At 42.4% G+C, this 18,366-nt stretch overlaps 1 protein-coding gene across 1 annotated transcript in view; it reads right to left on the bottom strand.

The window, feature by feature from the left end:
- Positions 1-18,366, bottom strand: part of TMEM163 (transmembrane protein 163) — a 221,482-nt gene that overhangs the window by 27,317 nt on the left and 175,799 nt on the right. The gene's annotated exons all lie outside the window — the stretch shown is intronic.

An 18,366-nucleotide genomic window follows, 5' to 3' on the forward strand; every position in this document is an offset into this window, starting at 1 on the left:
AGAAAGGAAAAAACAAATCATACAAGACTACAGGGCTCAGCTATGAATAACATTTACAATCATAAAAATAACAATATTGACTACTGACCTAAGCAAAATAACAATGTAAATGTACTGGGAGGTAAGTGGGCAATGGGGGATGGTGAAAGGGCGAACCACAGTGAAATGTCAAGAAATCATATCTATAACTGAAAAAGCAAGCAGTAGCAACATACAAATGTTACTTAGAGATGTGGAGGTTGAAAGGAGTTATAAACGGTTGCCTCTAGGAGGGGTTTATTTTTTATAATGAGTCTTGCAGAATAATTGGCTATTTAAATCATATACATATACAACTTAAATAAAAATAAAAAACAATATAAAGAAAATATTTCAGGGCAGTAGTTTCTGAGGGTATTAGTCAGGGTTCTATTAGAGAAAAAGATCCAGGAGGAGATAAGTATTAAGAGATTTATTGCAAGGAATTGGCTTATGTGACTGTGTTGGCTGGCTAGACAAGACTGAAATCCAGAGAGCCAACCATCAGGAAGGGCAGGCCAGGACTCAGGCACCAGCTGAAGCTGCTATCCACAGGCAGAATATCTTCTTCCTCAGGGAGGCTTCATACTGTGCTTTTTTTTCTTTTTTTCTTTTTTTCTTTTTTTTGGTGAGGAAGATTGGCCCTGAGCTAACATCCATTGCCAATCTTCCACTTTTTGCTTGAGGAAGATTGTCACTGACATCTGTGCCAATCTTCCTCTATTTTGAATGTGGGATGCCGCCACAGCATGGCTTGATGAGCAGAGTGTAGGTCCACACCCAGGATCTGAACCCACAAACCCTGGGCCACCAAAGCAGAGCATGGGAACTTAACCACTATGCTTCCAGGCCGACCCTCATTCTGCTTTTAAGGGCTTTCAACTGACTGGACCAAGCCTACCCAGGTTATCAAGGATAACCTCCTTTACCTAAAGTCAACTGATCATACATGTTAATCACATCTACAAAATTCCTTCACAGTAACACCTACATTAGTGTTGACTGAATGTCTGGAGACTACAGTCTAGACAAGTTGACACATCAACCTGCCATCACCCTGAGGAACACATGGACACGCCCAGCCTGCTCCTTGAATGGACAGCCCAAGGGCACTCACAGGTGGTTCAGTCAGTGAACTGTTTCTCACACTGATAAACCTCAGCACTCCGTCAGAGGTCCTTATGTCATGGAGTGAAGTCAGGCCAGAATCTGAAAGCGCCTGACACCTAAAAGACACACCGTGGAAAAGCACCAGGCAGAACGCATTCTGCCAAATCTCCTCTGCCAGCTCCTCAGCAAAAGGACTGTTTTTGTCTCTCTTGTAGTTTGAAAACAAAACAGAAGGAAAAAATAAACCAACAGCAAAAACTAAAAACGAAAAATAAACAAACATAAAACTCACTTACCCACCCCCCAAAACTGAGTGTGAACAAACTAGGAGGAAGTACCAAAGACAAGAGCTTGGTGAACTAGAAAGCAAATCCAGACTCGATCTGAAAAACCAAACGCAGGTTTTTGAAAAAGATGAATAAAACAAACCTTGGGCAAGCCAGCTCAAGAGACAAAAAACCAGAGCACAAACAAACATTAGCAATACAACAGGGCCCACAAGGACAGATGGAGTCGAGATTTTTAAAAATCATATGAAAGTAATATGAGCAACGTTCATGTACTAAGTTTGAAAGCCTCGATAAAATGGGCAATTTTCTAGAAAAAAAAATTTTGAAAATTGTTCCCAAAACATAAACTCTAAAAATATTCGAGATGGCAAGAGAAAACCTCCATAATGACAATAATGATGATAACGACAGAAGCAGCAAACACTTATTGTAGCACTAAGTGCTGGACGCTTTTTAAAATGCTTTTTACACACATTAACCAATCCTTACAGCTCTATGACGTAGGTACTAATGTTGTGCTTATTGTTTTGCAGATGAGAAAACTGGAGCCAAGGGGGGGAAGCAGCATGTCCAAGGTCCCACAGCTAATTCACCCAGGCAGTCTGGCTCCAGCGTCCATTATCCTAACTGAGAACATCCTCTGCTGCCTCTCCCAAAGGCCAGAGGCTCAACTTTGCAGAGAAGTTCTACTAAAACTTCAAGGAACTAGTAATTCCTACGTTATAACCAATACTCCTCAGCAAAAGGACTGTTTTTGTCTCTTGGAGTAACCAATACTCCAGAGCACAGAAAAAGAAGAAAAGAAAAGCTACAGAACTCATCCTATGTGGTACACAAGGACAGGGCCTTTAGACCAATGCCACTCATGAGCACAGAGGCAAAAATCCTAAATAAAATAGTAAGTGGAAACCAGCAATGGATTGAAAGAATAATACTTTCTGGCCAAACAGAGTTAACCCCAAGAATGCAAGGATGCTTCAATATTAGAATATTGATTAATTCAAAATATTAACATCTTAAAGAAAAAGAAACATCTCAGTATGTACAGAAAAAGTGCTCAAAATTCAACACCTATTTGATTAAAAAAAAAAAACTCTTAGTAATCAAGAAATCAAATAGTCACTCCAAAATCAGCAGAAAACCATTCAATATTGTATTGAAGATCTTGGCCAATAAATAAGACAAGGAGAAAAGAAATATTAGAATTAAAAAGGAAAGACAAATTGCCATTATATAATATATCCAAAATAATCAGCTGATAAAACTAATGTTTTAAAAAGTCAGCAAAATGGGGGCTGGCCCCATAGTGTAGTGTTTGGGTTCAATGCACTCCACTTTAGCGGCCCGGGTTCACTGGTTTGGATCCCAGGTGCGGACCTACACCACCCATCACAGCCATGCTGTGGAGGCAACCCACATATAAAGTGGAGGAAGATGGGCACAGATGTTAGCTCAGGGCTTATCTTCCTCAAGCAAAAAAGGAGGAATATTGACAATAGATGTTAGTTCAGGGCTAATCTTCCTCAGCAAAAAAAAAAAAAAAAACAGCAAAGTTACAGGTTAACAAGATCAATATCCAAATATCATTAGCTTTCTTGTGCAGTAATAATTTAGAAAGTGAACTAAATAAAAGCTCTTAAAATAGCAACCAAGCTCACAAAATATAAAGGAATAACCTCAATAAAAATGTATAAGGTCCTGCTGGAGAAGATTACAAAATTTCACTACAGGACATATAGGAAAATGTGAATAGAGAAAGGTGAAATGGAGTGGAGGATTCAATAGTTAAAAGGTGCCAATTATCTCAAAATTAGTAAATTTAATGCAACTTCACTCAATAGTCCAGCAGGATTTTTCATTAAACTTAGCAAACCGATTTTGAAATTCATATGGAGTACAGTCACACATCACTTAATGACAGGGACACATTCTGAGAAATGTGTTGTTAGCCCATTTCACCATTCTGTGAACAGCATAGAATGTACTTACACAAACCTAGATGGTATAGCCCACTACACAGCTAGGCTGTATGGGATAGCCTGTTGCACCTACACTACAACCCTGTACAGCATGTTTCTGTACTGAATACTGTGGGCAGTTGTAACACAGTGGTAAGTATTTGTGTGTCTAAACATAGAAAAGGCACGGTAAAAATATGGCATAAAAGAGAAAAAATGGTACACCTATACAGAGCACTTACCATGAAAGGAGCTTGTAGGACTGGAAGTTGCTCTGGGTGAGAGAGCGGTGAGTGAATGTGCAGGCCTAGGACATCCCCGTGCACTGCTGCAGACTTTGTAAACACCGTACACTAGGCTACACTAAACTTAAAAAATATATTTTTTCTTTCTTCAGTAATAAACTTATCTTACTGTCACTTTTTTACTTTATAAATTTTAAATGTATTAACTTTTTGACTTTTTTGTAATAACGCAACACAAACACACTGTACAGTTATACAAAAATATTTTCTTTCTTTATATCCTTATTCAATAAACAGTAAAACTTTTTCTATTTTTAAAAGTTAAAAATTTTTTTTTTTTTTACTATTTAAACTTTCTTGTTAAAAACGAAGACAAAAACACACACATTAGCCCAGGCCTGCACAGGGTCAGGATCATCAATATCACTGTCTTCCACCTCCACATCTTGTCCCACTGGAAGGTCTTCAGGAGCAGGAACACGCGTGAAACTGTCATCTGTGATAGCAATGCCTTCTTCTGGAATACCTCCTGAAGGACCTGCCTGAGGTTCTTCTTGAGGAGATGTCACTCTTTTCAGAAATATGTCCATGGTGGTTTGCTTGGTTTATTTCTTTTTTTCATTGTAGATTTGCTTGTAAGCAGATAAATGTACCATGAGCATTCCTCTCTGTTAATGAAAACCTTTTATTGTCAGGGTTCTTTTTAAGGAGCTTGCTGAGGTCTGCAAAAGCTTCTGCTAAACCCTTCACTGAATTTTCTTGCGGGTTCTTCTTCTTCTTCTCCTCCTGCAGTTTCCTTTTCTCTTGTCTCTTCTTCAGCTACGCATTCCTGTTCCAGTTCCAACAGCACCTCATTAGTCAATTCCTCAGGAACTAGACCTAGGAACTCCTGCATGCCATCCTCATCCACACCCAGGCTAAGTTGTTTGCCATCTCAACCACAGCCTTGTTGATTTTTGCAACCTCCTCATCCTCGGCAAATCCTCTAAAGTCATGGACGAACCTCTTGAGTGTCTTCTTCCAGATGCAATTCATACACTTTTTGGTGACATGACCCCAAGCCCAAGGTCCTTGATGCAGTCATGGATGTCGTAATCCTTCCAGAGTTGCATTAATGTCTTCTCAGTGTCTTCCTCAGTTGTAGCAATAGCCTGGGCAAATGTCCTCCTCAGGGAGTAGGCCTTAAAAACCGCTACAAATCCTTGATCCATTGGTTGGATCAAAGAGGAGGTGTCTGGAGGGAGAAACCCTGCTGTGATGTTGGGATGAAGGTCAGCATTAAAACATGGATGTCCAGGAGCATTATCAACAACATGCAAAATCTTGAAAGGCATGTTGTTCTCCAAACAGGAGGTCCTCTTGGAAGAGGAGCTGGGTCATCCATGATTTCTTATTGCTTCTGTAATAGACTGGCAGTATGTGCTTATTGATACGCTTGAAGACCCTGGGATTCTCACTGTGCCAGATCACAAAAGGTTTCAATTTGTAGCCTGCAACACTGTCCCCAAGAAAGACTGTTATCCTGTCCTCAAAAGCCTTGAAACCTGGAATTGACTTGGCCTCCTGATGGATGAAAGTCCTTTCAAGCATCCATTTCTAGAATAGGGAGCTCTCAACCATATTGAATATTTGCTCTGGCAAGTAATTTTCCTCCAGAATCAGCTCATCTAGAGTTTCCAAATATTCTTCAGCTGCCTTCATATCAGCACTTTCAGGCTCACCACTCATGTTCACATAATGTGATGAATAATGATTCTTGAATCATTTAAACCACCCAGAGCTAGCAGTAAATTCAACATCATGGTCAGGTCCAGCCTTTTCTTTCAACATCATGAACAAAATTTTTGCTTTGGTCATGATTGTCATGGTCTGAGAGAGATATGCTTCTGTATCTGGTCTTCAATCCGGGTCCTTAGAAATTTCTCCATGTCTGATACAGGCTCTTCTCAAATGATTTTTAGTCTCGTTGCCTTCAATGAAGCAGATCCTTTAACAGCTTCCATCACTTTGTTTTTGTTCTTCAAGATCGTAGCTATGGTGAAATGGGACATGTCTGACAGGGAAGCAATAACCATCACCAATTTTCCACCTTCTTACTCTGCAATCACTTTTAATTTTGTTTCCACGTCAATCACTCACTGTGGCCTCTTACTGGCAACATTAGCAGTGGATTTTGTACATTTAGGGGCCATGATAAACAAAACAGCATGAGATTAAATCAAGCACAAGACAAAATGATGCAATCAAGAAACACGAGATGTATGAGGCTGCTGCCAGCAAACGTGGCATACTGTTTTACAGTAAACTTTTTATTATAAGTAGAAAGAATACACGCTAAAATGATGATGAAAACTACAGTATAGTAAATACATAAACGAGTAACATAGCCATTTTTTATCAAGCATTATGTACTGTACATCATTGTATGTGCTATACTTTGGTACAGCTGGCAGCACAGTAGGTTTGGTTACATCAGCATCACCACAAACATGTGAGTAATGCATTGCACTACAATGTTACAATGGCTATGATGTCACTAGGCTATAGGAATTTTTCAGCTCCATTATAATCTTACGGGACCACTATCAGATATGCAGTCATTGACCCAAACATCATTATATGGAACATGACTATACTACAAATGCAACATTAGTCAAAACCACTTTGAAGAATCTAGAAAAGAGGGTGACAAAACATTAAGACTTACTGTAGTTATAGAAATTTAAGAAGTATGACATTAGAACAGAAGGACCAGCAGATGAACAGCAAGTTCAGGGCTGGCTGTGCACCTATGGGAATCTGATGTATGATGGAGGGGGTGAAATGGTATCAGGAAAGTGGTATGTTCTTCTGAGAAAAAAAATCAACAAAATTGGATCCCTAGCTCATATCAAACACAAAAATAAATTCTAGATGAATTAAAGATCCAATTTTAAAGGCTAATGTTTTTTTTACATGTATTAAAAGACAATAAGAAGATATAGGCATATGTCTTTATGGCATCAAGACAGTAAGGCATTCTTAACCCCCTACTCCTCCAATGAAACAAAACCACCACAACCCCATAAAGGAAAAATTTAATAAATTTGACTACACCAAAATGGAAGGGGGGGCTACTTCTAAGAGAAAAGATATACAATATTAAAAAGAAAAATGATACTAGGAAAAAATATTTGCAACTTGTATACAAGATTGATACTCAGAAGAAATAAATAACTCCTAAAAACCAGTAAGAAAAAGACAACAACAGAAAAATGGGCAAAGGATACACAAAGAAGCAGTTCATAAAAGCGAAAACACAAACAGACCATACATATAAAAAAGTATAATCAACTTCACCAATAATCAATGGAAAACAAACTAAAATGAGATACCATTTTTCACCCATTAGACTGGAAAACTGTGAAGATATCAAGGATGGTGATATTCTGAGAACGTAAACTGCTGCAGCCACACTGAAGGGCAACTTGGCAGCATCTATTAAAACATGTGCACCCTCTACTATCCAAAAATTCCTCTCCCAGACATCTACCCTGGAGAAACACCATCTGCACACATTACTCATTACCATGAGAGTGCAACAACATTCACTCTAGCAGCTTTGTAATAGTAAAAACCTGGAAACTACCCAAATGCCCATCAACAGAAGAGTGGCTGCAGTACATGAATTTATACGACAGCAATTAACATCATAAATAGTCTAGATTTTAAAAACACGTCAATTTAAAAAGCTGCAGTGTGATATGTACAATATCCATGCATGTAATAACACACACAACAATGTTACATTTCCTAAGGATATAAATATGTATCATACAAAATTCAAGGGTGATGGTCAAAGGAGCCATAATACATGGCTGCCTCACCTGCATACCACCTTTTCACATACATCACTAGCACCAAAGCACGGAAGAGAAAAGAACTCAAGGCTATGAATGGGGGAGAGTGGTCTAGCACAAGCCCTCTTTGCTAGCTCTATTTCTCCCACGGGGGTATAACAATGTCCACAGCAAGGTTTCAGGCAGCTTCTGTTTGGGGTTCCTTGAAGAATAAGGTCCTCTTGGTTACACTCCTTTCCTAAGTGTGGTTCTAGCCAGTTGCCTGGTACAGCCAATGGCCTCATGCATGCAGGAATTCATTCATTCAACATACATTCATTGAGTTCCTCCTACACGCCAGGCCCTAACAGGTGCTGGGAGGACAGCAAGCCTAAGTCCTCAAAGAGTTTACAGTCTATTTGGGGAGACAAGGAGACAGAAAACTCCACTGCAGAGTGCTCAGATCTACCACAGCAATCAACATGAGGTGTCACGGGAGCACAGAGAATGGGCACCTATACTGGGCCGGGTGGTATTTGGGGAATGCCAGATGGAGGGGGGATGGGGTTAGGTACAATAGAAGGACAACAGAAGGACCTACTGGGAACACTAACTTTCACCAAAGCTGCTTCTCACTAGCAGTAGGGGGTAGGGCCGAAGACCACAGCTCTGAACAATGAGAGCTTTAACTCAGTTGTGTCCTCTTACAACCCTCTCTGCATCATCCTTCCTCCTTAGGACAGCCACCATACAGAAAATAAAGGAGCAAGTCCAAGGTCCCTCCGGAGCAGCTGACCTTCACGAGCGCCCACTGTCAGCCTGGTTTTCACGTTCTGCCTCTCCTTGGAAAAGTTCTTTAGGGTAAACATCCTGTATTGAGTCCATGAGGGCTGGAATGATCAGAGAGCCCACTTTAATAGGATTATTTAAGGATTAAGAATTTTTACCCAGTGCCCCAAAACTACTTCCCAGAGAAGTATCAAATGTTTCTCTAACAAGTCAGTGACATGTGGCTTTGTCACCAAATGCTCATATTCTGGTCACAGGCACACTATCCCAAACTAACAGTGATGTGGATCAAGGCTGTCCCAGGGAGAGAAGCCCAAGGCGTCCTGGCCTACATGCCAATCTATATGACCCGATTCATATCTAAAGTTATACGACCACCCAATAACCAGACCCCACCTGCACTGATACCATTTTAACGATTTTTTTTTCCTGATCTTTCCTTTGCCTTGTAAAGAAACAACTCACATACCTATGCCTTATAAATTTAGCCCTAACCCTCAACCCATTGCAGCTCTTCACTGCCCATGGGTCCTGTCCCCATGCCTGCAGCTCTTCACTGCCCATGGGTCCTGTCCCCATGCCTGCAGCTCTTCACTGCCCATGGGTCCTGTCCCCATGCCTGCAGCCTTCACTGCCCATGGGTCCTGTCCCTATGCCTGCAGCTTTTCACTGCTCATGGGTCCTGACCCCGTGCCTGCAGCTCTTCACTGCCCATGGGTCCTGTCCCCATGCCTGCAGCCTTTCACTACCCATGGGTCCTGTCCCCATGCTATTCTCTGAATAAAAGAACACTACTACCAGACCTTGAGAGTCCAAGAAATCTTTCTTTCGACTCTTTGGCTAGCCAAGCCTGCATCAACAGCTCATGTGAAGACAGAGCACAAGTAATTGACAGGAGGAGCTCTAGTCACTTGGAGGAACTCATTCCCGACTGCTTTGCTGTGCTAGGAGGCATTGTGTGCACCACATAAACAGTGATATTTTAGTCAAGCTTGGGAAATAAAAAGGCATTCTGTATGATTCTCTCCATTAGCTAAACAATAAACAGAAAAATAGAGAAATGTTATAAGGATTGCATTGTCCATATTATACTTAGGGAAGTGAATGAAAAAAATATTTACCTTAAATTGTTAAACATCTTTTAAAGAAAATTTTTTTCTCTCTTCAAAAGATAAGAAAGTGCTCTCAAACCTCACAGATAGAAAGAAGAGCTAAATTAGAAGTGCTAAATTCTCACATTCCAGATGGAAAAGGACCAAAAGAGTAAATCAGTTTCCCAAGGTCAAGCAGATGCATTTGAGTAACAAACTACTCACCCTTGATCCAGCAACACCCATCCTTGATAAACACCAGTATCCTTAAATACACAGATGCCCCCCTAGCTGGGGGTGGAGAGGAACGTGCGCATTTACCTCCCTCCCTCTCTCCCTTCCTCCCTCCTTCTCTCTTCCCTTCTCTTCTCCATTTTTGTTACCTTAACCTAGGAGTCCCTGAAGACAGGTTTCATAGCACATGTCATGTTGGAACCCTCAAGGCCACAGGGAAGAAGCCGGGGTGGGGGGCGGGTGTTCCATTCTCGTTCAGTAGAGTTTGGAAAATCCTGGACTTGAAGTTTATTCAGAATCTTCTGTGAGACTGAGTCTCTGGGCCGTATTTTCTCAGTCAGGAAACTGAGCCAGTTGTATGAGCTTTTCTTAAAGGATGACTTTCAGGTCTTAAATTTTGTGGTACTTCAGGAGGTAGTCCACAGAACAGAAAGAGACCTTGACTAGCCAAGAGACTTGGTTCCATTTTTCATGTGTCTCTGACACTGATATTATGCAGTCTGAAGGAAGTCATTTTATTTCTTTACCTGAGGATTTGTTCCCTTGTTATAAAATGGCAGTGGGCCTACTGTCGGCACCTACTTCAGAAACACTGGGAAAGTCTCATGAGACTCAAGCTAAAAAGCACTTTTTTGAGGAGAAAAATGCAGAGGCAAAATAGACAGAATCGAGCAACATGGCAGACTGTTCACAGACCTATTCTATTCCGATTAAAATCAAGGCTTACACAGCGAGGAACGAGAAGCAATCAGAGCCTCTCATACAGCCATTTCCTAGGCAACACCTGAACTGACAAACAAATCATACTGTAGGCAAGAGACCTAGAGGGCGGACTACCCATCCTTTCAGGTTTAAAATGGTTAATCCTCTCAAGAGCCTGAGTCACCAGCAGGCATGTCATAGAGGTTTCTGGCAACTGCATGACATCAGTCATATTTCAGCAAAAGCTCCTCTATGCACCTCTGATGAGAGCTGTTATACTTAGCCTACTATTTACACTTGCCCCTCTTATCATACACTTTGTCTTCATATTACTGCCTATTTATAGTATAATTTTAGCAGTGGTGTCAACATCCCAGGTACTAAATGTATGGGGTTACAATCAGGAAAAGAAAACTTCACTCCATAGCAACTTAAAATACTTATCCTCTATGGACCTGAGCAGGATTCCAACCTGGCCTAGCAATGTGAGGTCATTCGTGGCCCTGGATGTACTTGAACTGCATATATTTAAAGCGTACAGCTTGATCAGTGTTGCATATTTTTATACCTATGAAATCATCACCCAAAGCAAGAGAATATTTCCATCACCCCAAAAGCTTCCTTGTGACTCTTTAATAATCCTTCCCTCTCTTTCCTCCCATCCTCAGGTGACCACTAAGTGCTTTCTGTCACTACAGACTAGTTTGCATCTAAAATTTTATATAAATGGAATAAGATAGTACATATTCCTTTTTGTCTTGCTTCTGGTATCCACCTCAATTATTTTGAGATTCATCCATGTTGTTGCATAGATCCACATTGTCTTTTTATTGCTGAGCAGTATTCCATTGCATGGATATACCATAATTTGTTGATCCATTCACTTGTTGATATACATTTGGGCTGTTTCCAGTTTTGTTTGTTTTGTTTTTACGAGGAAGATCGGCCCCGAGCTAACATCTCTGCCAATCTTCCTCTACTTTGTTTATGGGACGCCACCACAGCATGGCTTGATGAGCAGTGTATAGTTCCATGCCCAGGATCCAAACCTGTGAACCCAGGGCCACTGAAGCAGAGCCCACAAACTTAACCACTATGCCACTGGGTTGGCCCCAGGTTGTTTCCAGTTTTTGACATTAGAAATAAAATGGCAATAAACATTTGTGCAGGCATATATTTTCATTTCTTCCGGATAAACACCTAGGGGTGGAATGGCTAGATCACATGGTAAATGGATATTTAACTTATTAACGAACCTCTGAACTGTTTGCCGAAGTGGGTGAACCATTTTACTCTCTCATCGTCAGTGTATGAGAGCTCTAGATGCTCCACACGTTTGTTTGTTTGTTTTGTTTTTTAATTTTAGACATTTTAATGGGGATGTAGTGGTATCTTATGGTGGTTTTAATTTGTAATTCCACAATGAGTAATAACGTTGGGCATTTTTTTGTGTGCTTATTGGCCATTTATTTATCTCTTCTCTTGTGAATTATCTGTATAAGTCTTTTGTCTATCTTTTTACTAGGTTGTTTGCCTTCTTCTTATTAAGCTGCTTTTTATGCGTTCTGGATACAGTCCTTTGTCTGATATATGTGTGTTGTCTGTGCTGTCTTGTCATTTTCTTAATGGCGTCTTGGAAGAGCAAAGGTTTTTGATTTTGATGAAGTCCAATTTTCAATCTTTTGATTTTATGGCTCATGCTTTTGGTGCCACACCTAAGAAACCTTTGCCTAGTGCAAGGTTGCAAAGATTTTCTCTTTTGTTTTCTTTTAGAAGTTTTACACTGAGGTTTATGATCTACTTTGAGTTAATTTTTACATAAGGGTTGATGTCCATTTTTATCCACATAGCTATTCAGTTGCTCCAGCACCGTTTGTTGAAGAGACACTTCTTTCCTCTATTGAATTGCCTTGGCATCTTTGTTAAAAATCAGTTGACTAGATATGTGTGGACCTATTTCCAGACTCTATTCTCCTTGAACTCACTCAAGCCAATAATAACCCACTTTCATCAATGCTCAGTTCTCTTCTGTTTAGAAGCTGGTAGGTCCTTGGCTCTAGGATGAATGAGGAGGTCAATCTTGCTGAGGTAATGGAATTATTCTGTCTGAAGCAACAAAAGTGGGACACCACTGATAATCTGACACCACGAATTTCTGCCTTTCTTTGTGCAGTGCTGGAAAGATGCTGGCAGGGAGGATGTTGAGGACCTTGACTGGGCATGATTTTTTTTTCTAAGTATTTGTCAATACAACTCCCAAATTAAATTTAGAGTTGTGCTTGAGAGCATGTCATACTGGAAGATGAATCTCTCTATTGCTGATGGTGGGTCCAGGAATTATAGGTTATTGCACAAGAAGGAGCCTACAGCACTACCCAAGCTGAGCTGAGAATAGTATCCCTGAAGGCATTTCCTGGACGGTTCAATGCAGCCAACGCTTCCAGAACTAAAGACATCAAAGGTCTGCCAACTTCCTTGGAAGCCTCTTCTCTAGTCCAACAGCAACAACATCAGTCGACATTCATTCAATAATTATGTACTAAGCACATCATCTACATCTTTTTATTTTTCCTTAATCTTACAAAAAAGATGCTGCTTTTGTTTCCATTTTACAAACAAAGAAACTGAGGCAGAGAAAGGTTAAACAACCTGCTCCAGTTCCCCCAGTTAGGAAGTGGCAGAGTTAGGATCTGTCTCCCTGACTTCAGCTCGCACATCCTTAGCCACAAGGCTACACTGCCTCAGAGTACTTACTCAGTACTAAGGGGACCTTTAGAAACTCAGTCCCATGCATGGGGCACTTGTCTCAGAAGACATGAGGCTGACAAGCTGATTGCATGAGTAGCGCCTCTGTGAAACCACTCGCTTGGCTCCAAACCTTTACTGCCCGCCCCCACCACTCTCCCTCACTTCCTTCTGTTAAATATCTCCTACATCAAAAGGGATGCCACGAAGAAGGTACCACCAGGGGTGGGCTGAGGGGAGGCAGGGTTTGAACTTGAGGAGATAAAATGAACAGGAAGGATGCGATGATTGTCTTCAGATAGAGCTCTTTCAAGAGCAGAAGAGGATAGAGGGGAGAAGGGAGGGCTAGAAAGCAAATGCCTAGGTAGGAAGGGGGAGGCAGGGAGTGCCCAAAGATAACAGAAAGAGAAGGACTTAGTGTGGAAGCGAGACTTCCAAGGAGGTGGGCAAGGAGGGAGCTCAAGGGTTAAAGGTGGGAAGGGGAGAAGCTGTGAGTGAGAGGGAAGGATGAAAGAGAGAGAACAAAGGTAGCTTGCACTGAAGACTTGGGTGTGGGAAGGAGGCAGGTCAGGCTGTCTCCATCCTCTCCACAAGGTAAAGACTTACTGAGAGCAAGAAAATAAAACTGAAGAACATATAGAAGAAGGAAGTAACTCCTTCCAACCCAAGCTACTGGCTGAATGCTAAACACTTTGCAAATACAAGCCTACAAATTCAAGAATCACAGTCACTTCTGCAGGTGGGAAGAGCCTTGGGAAAAGTTCTTGGGTGTGGACTTGGAAATACAAACCTAAAGTATCCTTTATAAGAGTTCCATCTCCGGTTTTGTTCATACGAGTGGAATCCCATCTGAGGCTGGTGCAGGACCAACACTGACCTCCACAGGCTCTGCAGAGCCAGCCCATCCTTCCAGGGTGGGAGACTCTCAGCACCACTTGTTGAACAGGTGCACCAATGAAAAGACGACAGCCGCCACCCCAGAAATTCACATTCTGCAAGAAAATATGCAGTTGAGAGGGGCTCCCTTTTATTGCTAGAGTGGAGCTGCTTTGTTCTGGTGGGTGGAATGGAATCGTAGGCAAAACCTTAGGAGGGAGATAGACAAGGGGAAGCTTGAAGGGCAACCTTGCTACTCAAGGAAGAAGAAACACAGTTTTGCTAAGCAATCATTTATGACCTCCAACACAAAGTTATTTTTCCTTTCTTCCTTTTGCCTCCTTCTCCTTTGCGTTTTTCTCTCTCTATTCCTTCCTCCCACCCAGAGATGCTGTGTAAACAGGAAACAAAGAGAGAACAGGCTCAGAGGGAACCTGAAGCCCCTCCTCCCCATGTGTCCCCCTCCCCCCTCCCCCCTCCCCACTACAGCCTGCCTTGCCAATTCCCACTCTTCCTTTACATGTCATGTGGAGGGTCTGCTCCTCTGGGAAGGCCCCAGCACACCTCCCCTACTGCCAGGCTTGATATGGACATCTTCTCCGTGTTCTTCCTTATCACCATAAACCAAATGCATCGGTTTATGGCTCTCTCGCTGACTGTGAGCTCCTTGGCAACAAAAGCCAACTCCTATGATAAGTCAAGGGCTTTCGAGGGCAATGAAAAAACTCTAGCCATTAGTATTATTTGACTTGGAACCCCCAGTTCCTAGACAGAGGGTCTGGGGATCAGTAGACATTCGAAGGGTAGCAATTATTATTATCAACATATGGCTATCTATTACTTATGGCCTTATTACTTATGACCATTTATTACTGTAATTTTAATTATAATCACTATTACTACCACATGACCACTTAAGGAGGTTGGACCCAGACACTGGCCAAGAGCTCAAGGTAAAGAAGTCATGGTCTACTGAAGGTAGACCTGAGCTGGTCAACCAAACAGGACATGGAGAGAAAGCTCATGGGCAAGGATGGGCCTTCTAGGGCCTTGGAATCAGAAATAATATCATCTCCTTCTTTCATAAAATATGCGACAGTTTATAGAACACATTCATTACATTATTTAATTCTCCCAATTTCTGTTGTCGAGTAGGTGGCATGACACCAATTTACAAAGAGGAAACTTGCTCAGAGAGGAGATACGATTTGCCAAAAGTCACACAGCCAGTGAGTGGTGAGTTCAGCTTAGAGGATAGGTCTTCCGTCAGCGTGTTTGTTGAGTGTTCCCCAAAAGAGTGGCCCAAGGTTGGCTATGACCATCTGAAGTCCAAGAGAGAACACCAGTTCCAGCTAGCCAGAGGGAGAGCAGGGGGCAGGTAAAAGGGACTGAAGAGCCCAGTCTGACGTTACCGCAGGCCACAAACTGGGGTAACTTTGATTTGAGATTCAGAAACATAAAAACTCAGAAAGTTAAGAGCAGTAGCTGCCATAGTAGTACTGTCTTCTAATGCCAATTATTTTAAATAAATTGCTCATTTTGTCCTCATCATAAACCTCTGACCTAAGTATTGTCTCCATTTCACATATCTGGAGGCCCAGGGTCAGGGAGACTAAGTAACTTGGCTGTGGTGGTCACGTAGGTAAGAGAGGCAGAGAGGAGATTCACACCTCCCTCAGGTCAGCCGCCCATCACGCCCACATCCCTTCCACCACGCTAGCAGCTTCCCTAAAGCACTTCCTTCCATGTGATTCCAGGCATCCCATGATCCCCCTCCTTCCATACTTCTCCTGCATTTTCCATTGCTTCCTGGTTAAACTGCCTGTGGGTTTTTCAAGAGACAACATAATGGGGGCACACCCTGGTCAGTGGCACAGAGTGCAAAGTGTTATGAGGGGTGGGGGTAGCAGGAGTAGCCAGAAAGTCCAGGCATGGGAACAGCTGGGGACCTGGACAGCCCACCTCTAGGACAGCCCTTAGCAGGATCCCACTCCAAGTATAAGAAGTAAGACAGGAAGGCCAGACCTGAAAAGCCAATGAAAAACAGGATCATATAAGCCCATAGGACCAGGAGCCAAAACAGTACCCCCAGACTAGGAGACAAGGGTTCAAATCCAGGCTCTGCCACCAGCCAGCTGACGACCACGGGAAAATCACTTCAGCTTTCAGAGCCCCCGTGTCCTACCAAAAAGGAGAAGCATACGACCTTGCCCTCCTTACCAAAGCAGGGTGTGGTAGGGGTAAAAACAGGAAGAGGATGTTGCTCCTTTCCAAGCAACCCACAGACACAGGGCAAGCACTACTCCCACTGCTTTTGCAGCACCCCCCACTCTCCCCGACCTTAGAGTCACAGTTCACAGAGAGCTTCTGAGACGCTCTTTCGGAATCCGTTTCATTAACAATCCAATGCAACCACGTGTAGGTTGTGAGGGAGCAGACTTACATCATTTGCTCATGAAGCCCCTGTAGCAGATACCATGGATTCCAGTTCAGGGGCTCTCCCGAGAGACGAGGTGGCCTGACTTCTCCAGCACCACACCGAGAGTAGGACGATGCCACCAAGGCTCAGAGCCAACCATCTTCACAGCTGGGAAATTCCTACCTGCATAGCTTTCTTATCCAAAACATATCCATTCTTGCAATTATTCTCACTCTGAGAATTATGCAGCTGACATTACAAAGAAATCCACCAGGGGAACAGGCCTGGGGTAGAAAAAATGCTGCTTCTGACAAACTCACAGTAACACCTTGATAGAAATCAAGGCAATTCTCTGCAGTTGAGAGCAAGGGTGAAGCTGTAACTCAGACCTAAATTCATGACATCAAGGCCCTAAAGACCAGTCTCTCTGGTTTCAACCATCACAGGCCATGAGCAGCCAAGAGGCATGCTTTATTTGGCACCATGAAATTGTCCACCCACTCCCAACCAGGGTTGTCAAAATTTTTCAATTGGTTGCCAATTTATTTCACACTAAACATAGATTTTCACTTTCTCTTAAAAACTTGGGAGATTTGACAAGCCTGGGTCCACACTTGGGCACAGTAACTCTGCTAAAGGGCAGACTCTTCATCCAGGCACACTCTCTAGTTGCCACAGACCCAAGCAGTTTCTCCTGTTTTGAGGCCTGGCTTCTGTGGGTATCTGAGTTTGTGACTCCCAATTTAGAGGCATCATTGTGGACGAACACTCATTTTGAATTACTGCAGGCCTGGGGTCAGGGGTCTGGCCATAGCCTACTGGCTCCCCCCAACTTCTAGAGCAGGGAGAGGGAACCCAAAGACTCAGGATTGAAAAACTGTCAGCTACCACCTGGCAGCGTTTACCTGGCTCCACTGTGCCACTCAGGTGAATAGAAGGCCTCCCTCATGGCAATGGGAACGCAGCACACACCTTTGTTACCTTTCCATACCTCCGAAGGCTTAAAAAAACAAAAAAGAAGAACAAAACCACCTTACGTGTCTTTTCCTCAGAGATCTGATGAGATAACCATATATGGGTGGGATTTTTAATCCCAGGCCAGCACTGATAAAAGATACAGTGGGTGTGAGTTCTCCAAGGACAGGCCCAGTGTTGCGCAAAATCGTGCAGCTCTTCACTCTCTCTGACCCCTACCTGGGCAGGGCCTTAGACATTTATTTCTGGATATGGAATTTAAGTCAGTGAGCTGCTTCTCTTAGGACTATTTGCCCATAGGATATGAAACTGTTCCCAGTTAAAAATGGTTCAGCTATCAAGAGAAAAACAAGGGCGAGGGGGGCCTCTGCAAGGGTCCGCGAGCACAGCAATCCATTCCACACCAAGTTAGCCCTGGTGGAAATTAATTTTTAATGCCTAAATAAATGAATGCATCAACTAGCCGAGTGCTGAAAATTCCCACCAATAAACATTTCTTAAGGTGGAATCAGATTTCCATCCCTTGTAAAATGCAAAGACGTTACCTGATTGACATGTTAATTAATCACACTTAATACTTCCATGTCTACATTTTACCTAAGCTTCAGATTCTGACAGAATGGTGCACAGGACAGCAACTTGGATGGAGGAAAAGGATGGAAAAGTCCAGGATCCCAGGTAACCAGGAAGATCCGCGTGACACAGCACAATAGTGAGATGAAGAGCACAGAGCACAATAAATAGTAATATTTGCTTGAGCTAGCTCTGCTGAAAAAGACTAAAAACCATACACACGTACAGTCCTACCCTGGTATCCATTTTTCCTCCCTGTCACTGAGCTATCAGAGAACAAGCTTCTGGCCAGCTGTGATGAAAAATAATAGTTAAGATCCTGGTGAGTTAGTAAAGGAAGGGCTCTAATCTCAGTTTCAAGGTGGGCAGTAGGGGCAACTTAAAGCAGTTGCTTTAATAGCTGTACTAGATGCAGTATAATGTCCCACTTCTCTTGTGTCTTCCCCATAAACATACGCACACAAACACAAATGCAATACATTACCCCAGAAAGGATTAACGTATATTTTTCTAAAAGTGAAAT

Source organism: Equus asinus, chromosome 4 (genome assembly GCF_041296235.1).
Source record: "Equus asinus isolate D_3611 breed Donkey chromosome 4, EquAss-T2T_v2, whole genome shotgun sequence".
In the NCBI taxonomy this organism is placed as follows: domain Eukaryota; kingdom Metazoa; phylum Chordata; class Mammalia; order Perissodactyla; family Equidae; genus Equus; species Equus asinus.